This window comes from Elephas maximus, chromosome 9 (genome assembly GCF_024166365.1).
Source record: "Elephas maximus indicus isolate mEleMax1 chromosome 9, mEleMax1 primary haplotype, whole genome shotgun sequence".
In the NCBI taxonomy this organism is placed as follows: domain Eukaryota; kingdom Metazoa; phylum Chordata; class Mammalia; order Proboscidea; family Elephantidae; genus Elephas; species Elephas maximus.
In genome coordinates, this window is record NC_064827.1 from 37887586 (window position 1) to 37905733 (window position 18148).

The window sequence follows — 18148 nt, forward strand, 5'->3', positions numbered from 1 at the left end:
AGGGAGAGATTATTCAAAAGGATAGGTAAGCACAGAGTTTACCTTGTGTCTTAGTCATATAGGGCTGCTATGACAGAACCACCACAAGTGGATGGCTTTAACAAAGAGAAATTTATTCTCTCACAGCCTAGTAGGCTAGAAGTCCAAATTCAGGGTGCCAGCTCCAGGCGAAGGCTCTCCCTCTCTGTTGGCTCCGGGGGAAGGTCCTTGTCATCAACCTTCCCTTGGTCTAGGAGCTTCTCAGAGCAGGAACCCCGGGTCCAAAGGATGCACTCCACTCCCAGTGCTGCTTTCTTGGTGGTATGAAGTCCCCATGTTTTTCTGTTCCCTTCTCTCTTTTACGTCTCAAAAGAGATTGGTTTAAAACCCAACCTAATCTTGTAGATTGAGTCCTGCCCCATTAACATAACTGCAGCTAATCCCACCTCATTAATATCATAGAGATAGGATTATCAACACATAGCAAAATTACATCAGATGACAAAATGGTGGATAATCACACAATATTGGAAATCATGGCCTAGCCAAGTTGACAGATATTTTGGGGGGATATAATTCAATCCATTACACCTTGTTTATGAGATCATCTATAATGAACAATTTCACATTTTTCACCACACCAAAGATTCTGCTTCTAAGTATGGATGACATCTGTCTCTTTCCCAACCCCACAGCACCTTCCTACAGAATCAAAGTCTCTATTCAAATATAAAATCCCTGACAGGGATGGATTATCCACTTACTGGCTTACTTGGGCTTCATCTAGATGCTAGATCTGATGGTGGAGTTCAAGGAACCAATGTAAATAGGGATATATTGCTATGACCTCACAGTTAGAAGATAAACACTTCAAGGACAGGGATGACATTACTTCCATTCTTAACTCCCCTTCCAAAAAACTTAGATGTCTGTCACTTCCCTGCTGAAAATTTTTTCACAGTTTCCTGTAATGTTCAGGATAAAACTGTAACTCTTAAGAATTGCATTCAAAAGTCTTCACACCCAACCCTCAAACTGGCCTTTTAAACTCATCTCCCACTAGATCTTCACATGTCTCCAACACTGCAGTCGAAAGAGACCTTCTCCTTTGTTACGCTTTTGTATTGATGCTTACACAGTCCTGTCTACCTAGACTGTTTCGCCTAGAATGTTTTCTTCCTGAAAAATATCCATCTCAGTTTTACAGAGCAAGCTCAATATATCACTCTCACTTGAAGTTTCTCAGGCAACTGACCCCTTTGTCCCAAATTAATGATACCCTTAATTCCTATAGCACCAGAGTACCTTATCAATGCATGTATAGTAACAGTTTTAACAATTAATATTGTTTAGATAAGTATCTTCTTCAGTAGGTTGTTACATCTTTGAGGGTTAAACAAACAAACAAAACCCAAATTTCAGTCTTTAGATTTTCATCACCTCGCTCAGTACTGTACTAAGTGGCTTATGCTCAATAAAGATTTAAAGTCCTGAATTTAATAAAATGACCTGTGATATTTGTATAATACTTTAGAGTTTACAGAATGCTTTCATAAGCATTCTTTCGCTGAATCTTTACAACAACTTAATGAGGTAGATGTTTTTATTTCTATTTTGCAAATAAGGAAATTAAAACTCAAGAGTATTTAGGTTCTGTTCAGCATACCAAAAGCCTGACCATAAATATTTGTGGATTGATGGCTTGATGAAGACAATTGCCTTCGTTCTCTGTGCTTTTACAGAAAATGTGAACACACACAGTCTTCATTCCTGAACTTGGTGTCAATAGCTTGTGCCTCACTTATGGTATTCAAAAATTTAAAACCCAAGAATCTCATGTGCGATCTTTCCTCACAGCTCCCTACACAAATTAGACATAAAATACGGCTCTGACCTCATATTGGTCATCCTTCCTGTAAAATAAGCACCATAATACTTATCCACTTGTCAAGCCAACTAACTTCTGATTTATTGTGATAGCATTTACCAAGTCCTAGACATTCCTCAAAATGTAGGGGCTGAGTAAATGCAAATGTTATTATGGAAAGACGGGCCGCACCTAGAGAATGTACGTTTCTTATTTTAACACGAAGGATATCTTCTGTTATCTTCTGATAGGATTTTCCCACTATGCTGTGTATTTACATAAAATTACAGACAACATTTGTAAAGTATGGGGTCTTTGAGTACACACATGACCAGAAATAGGCTTGAAAACTTTGGCGCTACTAACTTGTTGAAATGGGGCTTACAAAAAGGTTCTGAATTGTAACTGGCCCAAGTTCTGAAAGATTATTCATTCTGCAATGCACCCATTCTCAGGGTGCCTAGCAAAATCAGAATTTATGCCCTCAAGAAAAAAAAAATTTTTTTTTTTTTTTAGTTTGCCAGGGTCATATGCTACTATGGGTCAGTAGACATATGTCTAAATCCACTATTCACCCTAATCATTATGAATCTCTGACACTCAGCTTCTTCTTCTGTTAAATGGAGATAAAAGAAGTATCTACCTCATAGGGTTATTTTGTGGATTACATACGATGATGAGTGTAAAGCCTGACATATGCTTAACAAAAAATAGGGAAAAAAAACAAAAAACAAGCCTGTTGCTGTCAAGTCGATTCCAACTCATAGTGACCCTATAGGACAGAGTAGAACTGCTGCATAGGGTTTCCAAGGAGTACCTGATGGATTTTTAACCAGCCTTTTGGTTCTTGACCACTGTCCCACCAGGGTTTCCAGGCATATGTTTGATAAATATTAAATGTCCAATGACTATTGTTACTGTTGGTGGGAATAAAAGTGTGGCAAGTGAGAAAAAGAGAACTGATTCAAAACTACAAGGGATCAGGTGCTCTACTGGCCATCTCATTTCATTCTTGCAAAAACTCTCTAATATAATTTTCAGTAGCATCCTCACTTTATAGATGAGGAGACTGTGGCCCAGAACAGTGGGTGATTTGGAAATTTCATTCATGCACTATTACCCAACACAGGTGACACAACAGAGAATTAATTATCTTAGAGACAACCACTTATTCTTTATTTTTTCGTTCTTTTTGAAAGGGGGCATCTGTTTTAGACTTCACAATTACCAGTAAATATTTTGAAGTCATAAAAGAAACTAGGCAAATGGAGATGTTTCTTCTTTTTACTCCTCTCTGGACAGATTGTAGAGTCCTGGGAGCTACGAAGCCCACTTCTAAATCATTGTCTACGATCAGCCTCCCATCACTTTATCTCTGCCTTGTTCCCTGAGCTTTAACAGGCTAAAACTGATTGGCACAGAGCTGTCTATCTGCCTGACACTTCAGGGCATAAACCACACAGTGAGATCAAGCTGCAGACACTAGCAGCTCCCGCAGTGTTGTGATAAAACTTAAATTACAACTCAGAGAAGACAGTGTATACATTATATTAAAATGTCTGGGCTCTCACACATAGCAAGAGGCAACTTGAAGTTTCAGTGCACAGTCTCCGTGAACTTGAACTTGGATGATGAAATACCTCATGCGAATGAAATACACATTCAAAATATATAACAAGATGGCAATGGATGCTTCTGCATAAAATTTCTAAATATTAAATATGAATAAAGGATCTCGATTAATTTAGACACTAGAGGTGTTTTGGTTTTAGAGTGCTATAAGCATTAATATTCATTACGGAAATAAGATTTGATAACCAGGGAAGGAACACGCACAAAGCTTTGGTGATAACAGGAAATTATCTTCTCAATGTGCAGGGAACATTGCTCTCCATTTTCCCAAGTTAAAGTTGACATGGAAAGTTACTTTCCCTTTAGACTGTGCACTTTTTTCTATAAATGTGCTTTTTTCTTAGCTGGCTTCTTGTGTTTTTATTCTAGTAATTAAATATAATTGATTCTAGTCAAATGCATATTATAGACATTATTATTGATAGCCAGAGGGTTTCTAATCCAAGAAACTTTCCAATGGGAAAGAGGAGTCAAGTGAATAGTCTAGTACAGTAAAATAACTTCTATTAGCTTCTTTCAAAGTTGTAAATGATACATACTCCATTTTTCAATTTTTCTGAATCCATGCTCTATTGGGCTGTATCAGTTTTCACCCTTAACATCAGTCAAATAGAAATTGAAAAGAGATAAATTGAGATTCAAAGGATAATATAGTTTTTAAAGATACGATACAGCCCACTAAAATGAACTGAATAAGAGTTTGGAGGAAATATTATTATTATCATTTTTAAGTATATGGAATTGGCATCTGCTATTTCTTTTTTTTAATATCACTTATGGAAACACTGGTGGCATAACGGTTAAGTGCCATGGCTGCTAACCGAAAGGTCAGTAGTTCTAATCCACTAGGTGCTCCTTGGAAATTCTGTGGAGCAGTTCTTCTCTGTCCTGTAGGGTCCCTATGAGTCAGAATCAACTGATGGCAAAGGGATTACCACTTATGAAAACCCTGGTGGCATAGTGGTTAAGTGCTACAACTGCTAACCAAAAGGTCGGCAGTTTGAATCCACCAGGCGCTCCTTGGGAACTCTACAGAGCAGTTCTACTCTGTCCTGTAGGGTTGCTATGAGTTGGAATTGACTCAATGATAACAGATTTGGTTTTGGTATTACCACTTATTTAAAGGTCCTCCCATATTTTTTTTCCCATGTTTTATTAGAAACTAATACTTGAATGGATTTATAGAATGGCTAATAGCATCTCTCAGAGATAGAACACTGTGTGTGGAAACATTCAGTTTTAACAAATTTTCTGTTATATCATAAATGGATATATAGTATTTTCCCTCAAGCAACCACTTAGAGAAACATGCAGAATTCTAGATTTTCAATGGCTTATGCGTTTTGTTTTCACTTACCTTTTTCCTTATTAAACGAAAAACTTGGATTTCTTTTAAAAGTACCTGCTACTTTTGAGGTTAGAACTCTTTGGTATATTAAATTAGAAGAAAAAGAATCAAATAACTCCTAAAATAAATCTTTGAAATGAATCAACTACTTTCTTCTGTGAATGAATTATTATATAAACAATAGCCAGAGCCTCAAAGTCTATAACAACATTAGCCTTCATATCCGTATTTTCTGTCCCTATCGTTTGCTTATCATATCCCTTCATGTGACCTTGGGTAGGGAGTATCCTTCTTGGACCTCAGCGTGGATTAAAAATTAATAAAACCAGACAGTTTTTCTGTAGCCCACAGAAGGCATTTCAAGATACGTCTGGGAAAGCAGGGCAGGGTCTGTGTTTATCAGCCACCACTGGGCTACCTCCCTGCCATGGGCTGACTCCACTTGGTGAACTTTCTTTGGTGGCTCTGTGGCCAGGTGTATTTTCAGAGATAAGAGAGGTCCCTGGTGAACACAGCAGCACTCGTTGGAGCATTTGTCCTATTGGTTAGTGTGCCATTTTTTTTTATTTTGTGGTTTAAAAACAAAACAAAACAAAAAAACAAGTATCTATTTTGTACGTAAAAGCTACACATGTGTAAAAAAAAATTTACAAATTCTACCCCCTGTTATACATGACCATATTTATCCTTAGGGTCGCTCTTAGAAACAGACAGTTCCTTTGTTTCCCATCCCTGTTCTGTCCTTTTTAGCTCCCTTTACTCTCTATTCTTGCATACTCCCGCCAATTTTATCTCCTCTTTATCCTCATTCAGGTATAAATGATTGCTAACAGCTTAAAGGTCAGCTTTTCCAGAAAAAGCAATGTGGTTCAAAAGATAGAATTCAGGCATTAGCTGTTGAGTAGAAGGGTATATTTTTAGGAAACAACTCCACATATTCAATAAATATCTTTTTTTCTTTACTCATGGAGCACCAAAAATTTCACACACACACACACACACACACACACACACACACAAAAGGATATGCAGCTTTGCCTAAGAGGGGGAAAAACAATGGATTGTTGACTAGTCTAATTAGCATAGTCAAATTGGTTATATACCGCTGGTTATATACCAATGTAGTCTCCTATCTACTTATATGGAAACAAAACCATTGTGGGAAATTGAGACCATTTGTGAAGGAAATCAAATGTATGATCTATATTAGATGTAGGGAGAGACTAAACTCCCTAAACCTCCTGCCTAGTGGCCAGCAGAACTGGATGGAGCTGGAGGAAAACGTTAAGCACAGGAAGTCTGCTGATCTTGGGTCCTTTGTGAAATCGGCTGTAGCTTTCACCCCCATCAATTGATTTCAGGTTACACTTTTCAGGTTGTCTGTAATAGACACCTAAACTGGCAATGTTGTTGTTAGTTTCCTTGAATGGATTCTGTTCTCCATCTAGTATCCTTCTTCCATCTTGTATCCATTTTCCATCTTGTGTCCACCATTTATCTTTCGTTTTGTACCCACCCTCCCTTATCCATCTTATATCCATCCTCCATCTTGTTTCTACCTTTCGTCTTCCTTTTGTATCCATCCTCACCCTCCATCTTGTATCCCCTCTCCATGCTCCATCTTGTATCCATTCTCCATCTTGTATTCATCTTCTAGCTTGTAACTTTCTTTAATCTTGTATCTATTCTCCATCCTGTATCCACCACTCACCTTGTATGCATTCTCTATTTTGTTTCCACCCTCCGTACTACATCTCGTATTGAACCTTCATCTACATCCAAGCTCCGTTATGTATCCATGCTCCATCATGTTTCCATCCTCCATCATGTATTCATCCTCTATCTTGTACTTGTTTTTCATTTTTTACCCACCCTCCATCCTCCAGCTTGTATCCATCATGCATATTGCATTGGTCCTCCATCTTGTGCCCATTCACCATCTTGTATTTTGCCAATTAACCTGAACCCATTGTTGTCAAGTCGACTAACTCATAGCGACCAATAAAAAAAAGACCAATAGGAGGCCCTTATTAATCAAATAGAAATGCTTGAAGAAATTTTCATTGAGTATCGTTTGCAGAATTAACAGATTCCATTGTTGCTTGAAGATTCTCCTACGTGTGCTGGAGTGTCATTATTAAGCACTTAAAATTTTCTGTGCAAAAGAGATGGATGACCTTGCGTAGGCTAAAGGTTTTGAAAGTGTAGTTCGCTCACCAGCAGCATCTGCATCACTTGGAGGCTTGTTAGACATGCAAATTCTCAGGTCCCAGCTCAGACCCACTGAATTAGTAATGCTGGTGGTGAGGCCAGTGATCCGTGCACTAACAAGCCCTCCAATGATTCTCACATACTTTCAAGATTAAAAGCCACTGGTGTAGGCAATTGAGTGAAACCCAATGAAAAGTTTTCAAATTGACAGCAATGACCAAGCCCTGTTAGCATTTCATTGAAAGCCAATGAAACGATTTCCCTGAGAGCATCAGCACAGGGCCAATTCTTGTGTCCTAGCTTCCAGAATCACTAGAATGCATAGAATTGTTGCAGACGTCAGCAAACTGACTCGTGCGTGAAATCTAGTTCACTGCCTTTTTTCATAAATAAAGTTGGAACACAGTCACATTCATTAATTTACATATTATCTGTGGCAGCTTTTGCAATGCAAAGGCAGGATTGAGTAGTTATGACTGAGACTTTATAGCCCTCAAAGTTTACAATATTTACTATCTGGCTGAACCTTGTTTATATGTCTGCTTGCTTCTCAGCTACTTCACACCTTGTCTGATATGCTACATTGTGAACAACAGAAATCCTTGCCAGTGGTTCTTTTATTCAGTGAACGTGTTTGTGGTAGGTACTACAAGAAGGGGATTGTAATTGGGGTGGGAAATTACAGAGAGTTAAGATATGGTCTTTGCCTTCAAGGAATCTATAGTCTAGTTATAAAAGCAGACACCCAATCATAAATTAACACACAGGAGGCACGCCCAACTGAGTGTGTGTTTGAGGTGAGAGTAAGGAGTAGGAATGTTTTCCTAGGGGGCAAGATGATTGCTTAAGCTAGTCTTAAGCAATAATTATTTGGTTAAAGAAGAGGTAGGCACTACCGTACAAAGGTAATGGCATAAATAAATGAGCACAGGTGATAAAGAACATGGTGTGTGAGAGATACAAGGCTAGAAGTGGTGGAGATGAGGCTAGAAGAATACTGTGGGCCAGATTAGGAGGCTCTTGGGGGTCCTCGATGATAGGGATACAAAGTCTGAAGTATGAACAAGTCACTGATGACTGTAGTGGAGAACAGCAGGACAGGACAGCCAGTATTCACAGATGTCTTTGCTTTGTTGATGGGGATACACACTCATTCACATTCCCTCCTGAGGTGATCACCAGGAGCCTAAATTAGGCAGGTGATGAGAGTTGTACAATATGAGTAGAGAAAACTGTTGTAAGGACATCGCATGAAATTCTATCATTAGACCTGGATCTCTCCTGTGAAATGTAAGTGCCCCTGCAAACACCATTAGCAAATACTAATATCTCCTTAGGAACACGCTCATATGAAAATACGCTATTATAGAAGGCCACAGCAAGGGCTCAAGAAGATGCGGTCAGCATAGGGAAATTTGATTGGAAAGAAGACAGAAGAAACACGTTTGAAGATTGCACGCCAATGACAGACATTACTAATGAATCATGACTCTCATTCTCAGAGCCAAAACTGGGCCTCACATGCTTCTCAACACAGCTCACTAGGAAGCCATTACTAATCATTTGGAGTTGATCCTTGATCCTTGATCCTTTAGGGGTCTCTTATTTGCCACTTGTGCCTACATTAAAGAGAAAGATTGGCAAGGACTACCCTGAAGTGAAACTCTAGAACCTGTGTGGGGAAGCTCTGGGGATACAGGAGGGTAACCTGGAAGGAGAGGCCTCATATCAGGGGTATTAATAAGAAAATTGGAAGTAGGAGGGGAAAAGAAAAGAAAATAGCAGGCACTTTCACATATGCTATTTCATTTAATCCTTTTTACTCTCCCACAAGTTAAATATTACCCTCTTTTGTCAGTTCTTCACATAAGGAAATGGCACTCATGGCTCTTAAGTAACTTACTTGAGCTAACACAGTCAGGAAGTGATATGATAGTCATCTGGTCTGACATTAAAGCCTATGTTTTTCTGCTACCATTTCTACCATGGCACTATTTCACCTAAGGTTTCAATTCCTAAATTTTACTTTTGAAACTGAACTTCTTAACATTCAACCTAAAAAGGTCACCAGAGAGTACGGTTTATATAAATGAAGGAGGAAGGGAGAGATGGAGAGAGGAAGGAAATGAAGGAAGGAGGGACGGGAGAGAGAGAATGAATGAGAGAAAGAGACTGACTCTAAGAGGCAGACAGACAAGTAGAAAGGCAGAGAGAGATAGGCTGGAAACATAATCCAGAAAGCATACAAAAAGTTCTTCTAAATGAAGAAAGTAAACACAAAAACTTTAACATCAAACTTTTGGTAAGAGAGCAAAATGGAAAGGCCTAAAATAATTGTAGCCCTGAACATAGCACAAGAAAACATCCGCTGCTTTGTCTGACCTTGGAGGCAAATATTCACGTATAAATTCTTCATTTTCTGAAGGGCATAATAATGATGCAGCAGCTGATTAAAAAACAAACAAACAAACAAACAACAAACAAACAAAGAGGAGGCATAGAAAAAAATTCTTTCCAAAACATTGGAGAGACAAGAACAGAGCTGGATTTACGGGTAGGTGAAGTAAGTGATTGCTTTGAGAACTGCCTAGCTACTCTGATACAGCACCTGCCCCAGCCAGGTATCAGCTTGTCAAAAAATAATCTTTTGAAAATTATTCCTTTGGTCTAGGAATGGTCCTTTTCTGGATTTTCATTTACAGGTAAGTAAACTTTGTAGTGATAACACATTCAGTCAAAATCCATCTCTTTCCATGTAATTTTAATTTTTTCAAGGTAATACACAACACAAGATGCTTGAAGCATCCTTATATGCCTTTAAAATTATAACAAATTCTGTCTAGTAAATGCCATAACACTAAAAAAAAAAGTGTTAATCAAATGTTTTTCCTAGAATATTCATTCTGCATAATTTTCCTTGAGTAAATGGTATAATGGTAAGACAAGTTTGAGAAAGGTCTATTTTATTCCCTTCATGGTACATCACAATCAGTACAATTCATAAATGACTGTGAGAAGCCTATAGTAATGGCATTCAACTAATTTTTGCCCAAATGTATTCAACCAAGAGAATCTTCACTCCCTCCCTGCACTATTAGCATTTTTTTTACAAGACAGTGGCACATTTTGGAAATTGGACTGCCATGCTTAGCAGCACTTCTTCACCTCACGGATTTTTTTTCTTTTGCTTATACCTGAAACTCCAAAGATTAAAGACACTGTGGTGAAGCAGTGGTTAAGAGCTAGGCTGCTAACCATAAGGTCAGCAGTTTGAATCCACTAGCCATTCCTTGGAAACCCTATGGGGCAGTTCTACCCTGTCCTGCAGGGTCGTAATGGGTCAGAATCAATTTGACAGCAACAGGTTTTGGCTAGGACTTTATAGTCTATAAAAATTATCTAGAAGATCTTTTTAAAATGTGATCTTTAAGCCTTAGTATGAATCAATTGTTCTAAAGAGTGGTCAGAAGTCTGCATTTTTATGTCTTAAAATATAGTCAGAGAAATGAGTCATTTCTCAGAATTAACTTTGAGCTACAGAAAGGATAAAGAACTACCTGCTTTTAGGAAGTCTAGGTTTTGATCACTAAAGTATCCTTTCTTAAGTTTTAACTTTTGATAAAACTGGAGAAGAGAGACCAATCATTACAAACATCAGATCTTTTGAGACTTGTCCTTGGCATCCTATCTTCTCCCATCCTCCATTTACCTGGCCAAAACCCCTTTTCATCTTTCTGTCTTTTTGGCCCTATCATACTATTCTGGAAACCCTGCTGGTGTAGCGGTTAACAGTTCAGCTGCCAACCAAAAGGTTTGCAGTTCAAACCCACCAGCTGCTCCTTGAAAACACTATGGGGTAGTTCTACTCTTTCCTATAGGGTTGCTATGAGTTGGAATCAACTCGATGGCAACGGGTTATACCATTCTAGATCCAGCTTCATGTCCTTGCCTTCTTGACCTTATCATATGATTTCACTTTAGATGGAAGTACATCTGGTACCCCTCCTTTCACTGGAGTTCACACATGTATCCTTTTCCTTCCAAGGAGTGTCTGGGTACCAGGTTGTGTTCTCAGATTGGTTCCAAGGGGCCCTCACATATAAAAGCAGATTAAGGCCTCTTTGTATCTCATAGAGGGACATAAGGGATCAAAATGACTTTGCTGTATCTGAGATGCTGAATCAGAGAGGGACTGTCAAAAGAGGGTCAGAGGATGCTAGAGTTTATCTCTCCTTCACACAATCATTCATATCCTCCCCAGTCTCTGTCTTGCCCTAGTCTCAATCTCAAGAGAGGAATTGGAGACATATGGTGAGATGTAGACTTTTACGTAAACTGTGATATTCCTAAAAATGAAAACAAGCTCATATTGTATATAGGACAATTCCTAGAGAAGCTCTTAATTTACTTCCTGGTCCTATGAGGTATAATAGGTAATCGGAGCTATTGTTTTGGTGCCTACTTAGGTTCATGTAATCATAAATGGGAGATGTGCTTCATTCAGCAGATACATATTCTACACCTGCTGTGGACCAGGCACTGTTCTAGGTCTTGTGGATACAGCAAGTAAAGAGGAAAAACATCTCCATTCTCACGGAGCTTATGTTGTAGATGGATGAGACAGACACTGAGCAAAATAAACAAGCAAAATATATAATGAAGTTAAATGGTAATAAGTCTACAGAGAAAAATAAAGCTTGTGAAGTGAATAGTGTCAGAGGTGAGTGTGGAATTAATCTAGGAAGACTTGAATGAATAAATAATTGAAGAAGATGAGAGAGACAGTCATGCAGTTATCTGGAAAGAAAAGAGTTCCAAGTAGAGGGAACAGCAGGTGCAAAGATCCTGAGGTAGGAGCAGGCCTGGGACACTTGACAAAGAGCAAAGAGGCCAGGATGCTAGAGCAGATGAGCAGTGAAAAGTGTAGTTACAGATAAAATCAGAGAAATGACAGGGGACAAAATCCTATAGGACTAGTTGTTGTTGTTAGGCCTTTATAGGCCATAGTAATTCACTTGCCTTTTACTTGGAGTGAGATAGGAAATCGTTGGAGGTTTGCAGCAGGGGATGTTAAATCGTTGGAGGTTTGCAGCAGCATCCCTCTGGCTGCTCTGTTGACGAGTGACTGAAGTAAGTAAAGCAAGAGTAGACATGGCAGACCAGCTAGGAGATTACAGCAATCTTCCAGGAAGGGGATAATGACGGCTGAGATCAGTACGGACATAATAGGGGGAGTGAGAAGTCTTGGGTATGTTTTAAAGATAGAGCCATCAGGATTTCCTGATGGACAGAAGATCAAGAGTGGATTCAGAGAAAACTTAAAAGTCTTGTGTTTGAGTTATTAGATGAATAGAGTTGCCATCAATCAAGAAGGGAGAGACAGCAGAAGAGCAAATTTGGAGGTAAAAATCAGAAGATTAATTTCAGACATTTTAAGTTTGCAACCTTTGTTTAAGTCTATAATTTAAGATAAAGGTCTGGGATGGGCATAGATGCTTTAAAATGAAAAAGGAGGAAGGAGTTATTTATCGTTTGTATTTTTATTAGGCAGATATGTTATTACTTACTAACTTAGACAATAGTGCATAACTGACTACTTCTTAACACATATATGATAGCATGCTCTCTAAGGCTTTTTCATAGCCTAAGTTTCTATATTTTAATTATATAGCACAACAAGAACAATTCTAAAGCACCAAAACTCCTAAAAAAAAAACTCCTAAGTATCTTATAATTTCAAATTGTGATTTGCTTCTTTAATTTGGTCTCGCTAATTAGCCACCTTAGACATTTTCATAGCTTCTGGTCTCAGCTATCCAAGCTTGTAATTAGTTGCTCTTTAGAATAGGTTCATTAATCCTTTTTCATATTTCTCTGCTATTTGCTTTACACTTTAAATGTTCCTACTTGGCCCTTCTTTATGCCAAACCATTTCCTCTGCTGTCTGAAACTCAAAACCGTTGTGCAGAACTAAGGTCTAACTCAGTCTACTTATTCACTCAGGGCTTCTCCTTCAGTGTGAATGAACTTTATGTTAGACTACCTGGTTCCTTCTGATAATAGATAAGATACAGCATAGCTTTTAAAAAATGAAATTGTTTCCTTATCTCAGATGAAGCAGCTCCTGATTTGTTATTAACAAATTTACAAAAAGGTCTTATGATGTTTAGGGTTGTGTGTCAATCTGGCTGGGTCATGATTTTCAGTGGTTTGGCAGTTCTAGTTGGGCAGTTGTGTGGTGATGTGATTTGGTAGTTATGTAATGTAATCAACTCCATGATGAAATCTGCTATAAGCAACCAATCAGTTGAAAGGGAGTTTTTTTTTTGGGTGTTGCCTGCCTCCAGTATATAAATGGATGTTCCATCATGGCTCTCTCTCTGGATTCTGCATCTGGCACATCATCATCTGATCACCAGTTCTTGGAACTTGAGCTAGCAGGTTACCTGCCAATAGTGGGATTTATCAGCCTTTGCAGCTTGTGAGCCAACAGCCTGCTGTACAATCTGTTGATCTTGGGTTCATCAGCCTCTGCAGCTATGTGAATCAGGAGAAACCTTCAGCCTGATACTGATCCATAGACTTGAGATTTGCCAGCCTCTACAACCGCATGAACCATTTCCTTGAGATAAATCTCTCTCTCTCTCTATGCGTGTGTGTGTGTATACCTACATATATACATATGTAGGCATATATATGTACACACACACACTTCACTGGTTTCGCTTCTCTAGAGAACCCAGCCTAAGACAGCCCCTATTTATTAATAGTCACTCTCACTTACCATCACCTCCTAAAGTTGAGGTACTGCAATGGTAAAGGTGATGGGACTAGAGGATGTGGGTGGAGAGTAGAGAGTGCTATCTTTCCAATTTTTTTTCCAGGAGAAATCCCTGCTCCAGGAAAGGAAAATTCATTGTCATCTTCTCTACAAACAAAAATTGAGACAAGTGATTTTTTTTTCTACCATTTCTGGATGTAAGAGACAGAAAGAATACAGGAAATTCCTGGACATTCTGATGATATTTTTGGGATATGGGGACAAACCAGGGGTAATGCAAAAATGATCATTATAAGCACAGCACATACTTCCCTGACCCCAGAACCAAGATCTCATACTACTAAGGCTATTACCACTGTGATGGGTCAAAGAGGCCTTCTCAGCTGAAGTGGAAACACCATCATTTATGCATGATTACCATGATAATATATGTTCTAAACTGATTTTTGGAACAAATCCATCCTTAGTTGACTATGAGGAAAAGCCATTTCTTACTTAAGACAGAGGAAAGGGGGGAAAAAAGGAAAAGAAGAAAAAAATAGAAGATAGGTCAAGGAATTTTCATCAATTAAGAAGAAAAAGTCCACATCCTGGACCAATTTTTGTGTTAGTTACAGGCTGTCTTGCAGGTTCAGAACAAAATTTCAGAGGTTAGTTGTACGTACCTTCCCAAGCCACTCAGAAGTGTAAGTGAAGAAAGCCAAAGCAGTGACCATTTTTCTAATATTAATTAGGAGAGAAGGATGCAAGATTTCGAAGATGTTTAAATTTTAGTGCTTCAATCAGTGCCTGATATTCCACGGAGAACAAAAACCTTGAAGCAGTAGTGATCAAGGCAGTCATTTTGGGTGTATATGTGTGTGTGTGTCTGTGTTTTATTTGAATAAGCAGTGGTGATGGGCAGTGAAGGTGAAGAAGAGGGAGAAGAGAGGACTAGTAAAGGGGACAGGGATGAGACAAGGAAAAGGAATTGAGTGGAACAATATTTTCTATTGCTTAAGGGCAGGACTACATAGAGAGGGAGCAGTTAACTAAGTTTTCTTCTTAATCTGCAGTCTGTGAACTCCTAGGCAAGGTTATTTCAAATTAAGTATTACAAATTTTTCAAACCTTTAACAAATGTGGAGCCCTGGTGGCACAGTGGTTATGTCCTAGGGCTGCTAATTAAAGGTCAGCAATTCAAATCCACCAGGCGCTCCTTGGAAACCCTATGGGGCAGTTCTGTTCTGTCCTATAGGGTCACTATGAGTGGGAATTGTCTCCAAAGCAATGTTTTTTTCTTTTCTTTTTAACAAATGTGGAGATTCATATGAAGTATGGCCAAGGAAGCCACATTTTCAATAAGCGTCAGTTCCACAGTGATTCTAAGGCCAGGTTCTTTTGCTCATATCACCAGAATTTCTGAGCTAGTTTGTCAATGAATGAACTATAAGGGGTTAATAAACTCCCCCAAATTGTACAATTTGGAGTATCTGCCATTCTCTGGGAAGGTAATACATAGCTCATGCAGAGTTTCACAGGGGTCCATAACCTCCCAAAAATGCTAAAAAAAAAAAAAAAAAAAAAAATTCCTGAATCAAAAGAAATCAAAGTTGCTAGTATTTGCAGTTTTCCTATTTATTCAATCTGCAGGAAGCAAGGTGGCTATTCGTCAGGAGGAGCTGAGGAAGGGCAAATCATATCTAGGTCAAATTAACTGATAATACATAACTGTGCTGGAGAAACGTCTAAGATAAAAATAGAATGATTTTAAGGAATTCTGAGAATTTAACGACAAATGTGCCAGACCAGTGTCACTCTGTTGTGTTGTGCACTGCAGTGACCAAATAATCTGCAATTGCATAAGTGGACGAGCTGAATTATCTCGCTGTTTGCCAGCCAGGTGCCAACTAGCATTTTGAAAGCAGTACATCTTAAACATCAAAGCAGCTGCTCAGTCTTTGTTTATTTCTTAAAATTAAGTGGCCAATCCCAGATCAGGCCTTCCTGGACAGAGTTCAAGGGAAAGCACGAGAAGGGTCCACAGCTAAACCTGCTCTAAGCGTGCAAGCCTGGGCTTTCTGCCAAGAAGACATCTCTGTAGAAAAACAGATAAATGAATGAAATAACTCCTAATCACAGTGGTGAAGGAAGGGGGAATTCTACTACCAAGTTTTTAGACTTCCACTTCTTCTTTCATGGTTGTCTATTTACAGGACACCCGCAAAAATCTACACCATTATACCTAGTTCATAAAGTATGGATCTGCCTGTAATCTGGGATACCTTAAGACTGCTTCTAAGAGCCTCCGTCCTATGCCTGCTGCCTGTGATTTCATCTTACAACCAGCATCTTGGACAATCAGAAGTTTTTGTCTGAACAAGAATAAAATAAAATCATACAGCCCACTTGTGCATCTGTCCCTTTCTTTTCTTCCTCCCTCCCTCCTTCCTTCTTTCCTGCCTTCCTCCATCCTTTCTTCTTTCCTCGCTCTTTCCCTCCTTTCTTCTTTCCTTCCTTCCATCCCTCTCCTCCCTCCCTCCCTTCCTTCCTTCCTCCTTCCCTTCTCCCCTCAAATATTTAATGAGTTTTTTTTTTATTATGTATATGTTCAATGCCAGGAACATGATATGAGCTCAGGAAAAATATGTGAAATGAACAAATGTCACCAGTGACCTCAATGATCAATCCAGTGATATTGTCGCTATCTTCATCTTCCTTGATTTCTCAGCAAAATTCAAAGAACTTTCTCTTTCTTGAAATATTATCTTTTCCTAACTTACATAAAATCACACTCACTTAGTTTTTCTCTAACTCACTCCATGACTGTTCTTCTTAATCTGTGTTGCTGTGTCTTCCTTTCTTACCTGACCGTTAAATGTTGAGGTACCCAAGTGCATATCCTAGGTCACCATTTTTCTATTTATTTTCTCTAGTTCTAGAGCTTTAAATACTATTTATATGATGATGACTCCCAAATTTTATGTCCATTCATGGCTTTTCCACTGAGGTCCTGATTTGTATATCAAACTACTGACTTGATATATATTTATATCTAGAAGGAATCTCAGGTTTAATATGACCAAATATAAATTCTTATTGCTGTTTTTTCATTCTTCCTCTTATCAATGAATAGCACCACTATTTACCATTGCTCAAGCCTAAAACCTAGAAGTCATATCTGAAATGTACGTGTTTTTTTTGTGTGTATACATGTATATACTCATACACACATATGCTCACACAGATATATATATATTTTATATATGAATGGAGGTTAATATTTTGGTGATTTTGAATTTCTCTTGAGTATTTTTTTTTATATAAAATAGGAATCCAGTAAATATTAATTGAATTAATTATTTAATTAATAAGTGAGTCTTCAGTATAACCAAACTTCCTCAGAATAAACTCCACATCATTGTTACCTGTTTACCTAGATATTGGACTACATTGCCTCTGGCTTATCAGTGATCACAGTTCCTGCCTATTCCCTTGTTGACTCCTGGCCTTTCTTCTTTTGTCTCTGATTATGGTTATGCCATAATCTCCTGGCCTGGTTCTGCTTAGTGTGAATGACTTAATCCAAAGTCAATCTGATTCTGTGTACTTTTAAATGGGGTTATTGAAAGGTTCTATAGGTCATAACTTTTTTTTAAAGCACTACATGTTTGGATAGTATGTGCAAGCTACTGGTTTTATAAAAAAAAATCTGATTAATCAGCTAATCAGAGTAGTCAAACTGAGTTCTGCTCTTAGAAAGTCTGTACAAACACATGATAGATGATATATGCCATGGGCTCTATATTTTTGAAAACACGTTTTTCTGTGTTAAAATTTTGCCTTTGAAGCTGCTGCTTTCTTCCCAGGAGGCACAAGAAGGAACAATTTCAATGGTTCCCACTGAGTCACATACTAAAGACATTAAGAGATAACTGGGGAGACACTAGAAGAATCTAAATAGTATGTTATAACATATACTGCTGAATGGCTCACATTTCACGGTTACTGACATAGCACAAATTTAATTTATTCCTGGAGGGATCAAGATGCAAAGATGGATCACCCTGATGTGCTCAAAAATTTATGCTGGGAATTCAAATAGTTTGTGATTTTTTAATGCCATGACTGATATTAAAATGACATTATTATAAATACATTGTTAGTATGGTTTCAACCCCAATGTTTCTCCTAAAAGCAGTTCCACTCATTTTTAGATCTAGGAGCTAGACTCACACTTACCAAGGATGCCGTCCATTTTCCATGAGATTTTAATGCAAAATGTGGTTAATGGGGAGTTTGTGGTTAAAAATCTCACATATCTTGCTCTTTAGTTTTCTTAACTATTTAG